This window comes from Galeopterus variegatus, unplaced genomic scaffold, assembly GCF_000696425.1.
Source record: "Galeopterus variegatus unplaced genomic scaffold, G_variegatus-3.0.2 Scaffold7119, whole genome shotgun sequence".
Classification (NCBI taxonomy): Eukaryota; Metazoa; Chordata; class Mammalia; order Dermoptera; family Cynocephalidae; genus Galeopterus; species Galeopterus variegatus.
Window position 1 is genome coordinate 73,564 of NW_007733230.1, and position 3,227 is coordinate 76,790.

The 3,227-nt window shown below is 45.4% G+C and overlaps 1 long non-coding RNA gene across 1 annotated transcript in view; it reads right to left on the reverse strand.

The window, feature by feature from the left end:
* The window catches only part of LOC103607096, a 46,048-nt gene extending 45,268 nt beyond the window's left edge, over positions 1–780 (reverse strand). Inside the window, exon 1 of the long non-coding RNA XR_551938.1 lies at positions 673–780. This is a non-coding gene — a long non-coding RNA (uncharacterized LOC103607096). The remainder of the gene's footprint in view (positions 1–672) is intronic.
* Between the last annotated feature and the right edge of the window lie 2,447 nt (positions 781–3,227).

Below are 3,227 nucleotides of genomic sequence, written 5' to 3' on the forward strand. Positions count from 1 at the left end.
GGACTGTGCTGCTCAGAAGTGCCCATTACCAAATATCTCTGCATTTTCTCCTTCCAGGCACTTGGTCGAGATGTACCTGCCCATACCCCTTGAAGGGTGTAGCCAGGTGACATGCTTTAAATAATGAAATCTGAGCAGAAATTGTGTCACTTCTGAGTGGAAACTTTAAGAGATAATATGACTTCTGTTACTTTCCCACCTGTACATGGAAGTATGCATCGAGATGAATCCTGAATACCTACAGTGAGCACTGATCCCTGTAGGCCTAAAACAGACATGTGATGTTATTGAGAAAAATTAATTTCTGTTGTGTTAAGGAACTGAAATGCTCGGTTGTGTGTTACTGCACAGTGACCTGTAGTCTATATTAACAGAGCCAAGGAATCCATGGGTCATACTGATAAAGATGTCCCATAGGATCTAGGTCTGAAGGTTGAGAAAGGGGCTTTCTGGTGAGACTGCTGCAGACTGCCAAGGCCTGACAACTACTTTACCTGCAGCCTTGGCACTAAGAAAGAACTGGAATGTCAACAGCCTATGTACCGCCCCCTGCCAAATTCCATCACCCAGGTGGCCTCCTCCCAGGCTTTGCCTCTCTCCTCTCCCTGACAAAGGAGCACTGAGCCCTCACCTCACCTTTGTAACCCCTGACCATGCCACCCTGTGACTTACCTGTGTTGTAACCCCTTCCAAGGGCTGGCCAAGGGCGGTGATTTTTCCACAGGTTTCCAAGGTACCAGTCACTCTGGTTCTCTACCAAGCCCAGGACCTGCTGACCTGCAGAGTACAGAGAACAGAAAGGTCTTAAAGGGAGAAGCCACACAGGATATAACAATGGCAAATCATCATAAAAATAGCTTTCATTTACTGGGTGTTTTTATTAAGTGCCAGGGCCCCACATAAGTGCTTCACTTACATTAACATGTTTAATTCTCACAATTGGGTGGCTTTTTTATTATCCCCATTTTATAGAGAAGAAATGGAAGCCCAGAGCAGTTAGTTATCTTGCCCAAGGTCACCCAGTTACTCTGTGATAAAGCCAGAACTCCAAACCATTCACTCGAGTGTGCATTCACCCAGTCCCTAACCCACGGAGCGCAAGCTCACAGACGGACACACCGCTCTCCACGTACCCCAGTTCTCACCCTGCCCCAGCATATCACCTGACTGGCTTTCTGGGCGTTGATTAAGATCGCTTTCTCCCATCAGAGAGGAAGGGATTACCCTTGTTGACGAGACGTGAGCCCACAGAGAACTGCTGCCCTTTGAACTCCTCCTTCCAGCACGGTTTGCTCTCACACTCACTCCTTCCTCTCAAATATATTTATCTCGTGTCAACAAGCATCGTGTTAACACAGGAGTGTCATCTGGAGGAACATCTGCTCCTCTGTCCCCAGAGCTCTGGCACTGGCCTCAGTCTCTAGTACATTTAGCATCTTAGGTGAGTCAGGCTCGTACTCAAGTCTCTTAGGATGCTGCTGTCTCTGGTTCTTCTAAGCAGGGCACGAGATCCACTGGGCTTTCTTTAGATAATGCCATCATGCCACTTGGAGAAGATATTCCCTTGGAATTATCATCAACACCATTTTACAGACTGGTGTCATCTGGAGGAACATCTGCTCCTCTGTCCCCAGAGCTCTGGCACTGGCCTCAGTCTCTGGTACATTTAGCATCTTAGGTGAGTCAGGCTCGTACTCAGTCTCTTAGGATGCTGCTGTCTCTGGCTCTTCTAAGCAGGGCACGAGATCCACCGGGCTTTCTTTAGATAATGCCATCATGCCACTTGGAGAAGATATTCCCTTGGAATTATCATCAACACCATTTTACAGACTGGGAAACTGAGGCTCACATAGGACCAGTGATGTATACAACTAGTGATCAAGCTAGGATATGAGTCTACATTTGTCTGACACACAGATTCTTTCCACTGTCTTTCCAATACATTATTGCTTACCCTTACCACAAACATCTGGGGTAGGAATTATACATCCACATTCTATAGAAAGGGAAACTGAGGCTTAGAGAGTCTGAATAACATGTGAAAGGGCACACAACTAATAATCACTGGCTTCCACAGCTAATCATTGCTTTCTGGAGCTAAACTCCCTATATGGGTGGCCAATCTGAGAAATAAATACCTTTCTGACCAAATGAAAGCCCAACAGCACGTTAAGAAAACACAGCGGTTCCCCCAGACCAGCACGCTAGATGATATAGAACCTCCTTGGTATGATGACAACTCCCTGAAATAATGGTGTGCAGGTTTGGAGCAATTTATTTGATCAATTTATCGAGCTCCTATCTAAATCATCACCCCAGCACAAAAACATACATTAGAGGCATGGGAAAAATACTACCACCCACTCTGTCATTGTGTATGATCATATCCAAAACTTGTAGAATCCCTTGGAAAAACACAGCACCAATCCAGGGAGTGCAAGAGCCAATCAATTCCATGTTCAACAAGCTTGGGATGTTTGAGCAGAACAATTAGATCAGAAAGGCACAGTGCCCTTAAGGTGAAAAAGCTGTGTGCTGCATCCTGATGCTGTGACCCAGGTAGAGACTTATTTAATAACCTCACAGGGAGGGTGGGACGCAAAGGGGAAGTGCAGTCCTTGGGGGAGATGGCTCATAATTACTAAGGACCCCAGGTTGGTATCACAGTGTTTTCTGGCATGATAAGGGGCATCATATACTCAGAGCTGACAAAAGGGGAATGTTCTTTCATGGAATTTAGGGTGGCCTTCTGAGTTTCAGGTAAGGTCATCTTCCAATGGCTAAAAGTTCACATTCTATAGTGTGGCACCCCATGTATTTCATTTTGCTTCAATCTACTTCTTCAGACAAGTCCTCTATCAGCCACACTTCATGCCTGCCAAACAAAAATGTATAGTTTTGTTGCTTATGTTCTTACCCCTGTCTTGCTCATATAGCTCTCCCTTGGCAGGAACTGCCCTTGCCCCCTGCCAAGTTCCACCATAATCCCTTCAAGGCCCATCTCTGCCATGAAGATTTTTATGAATAACCCCAAGTCTGAATTATTACTTTATCTTCACTCCCACATTAGATGGACAACATCTCTGTTTAGTACTCAGTATGGGTATTTTTGCCATTAGCTGACTTACACGCTTTGAAGGACAAAGCGAGTAATATTCAGGCATACCCACACCTCATTGGTAAATAACCATTTCCTACATCCATCCAAATGTGAGGACTGTTTAGTA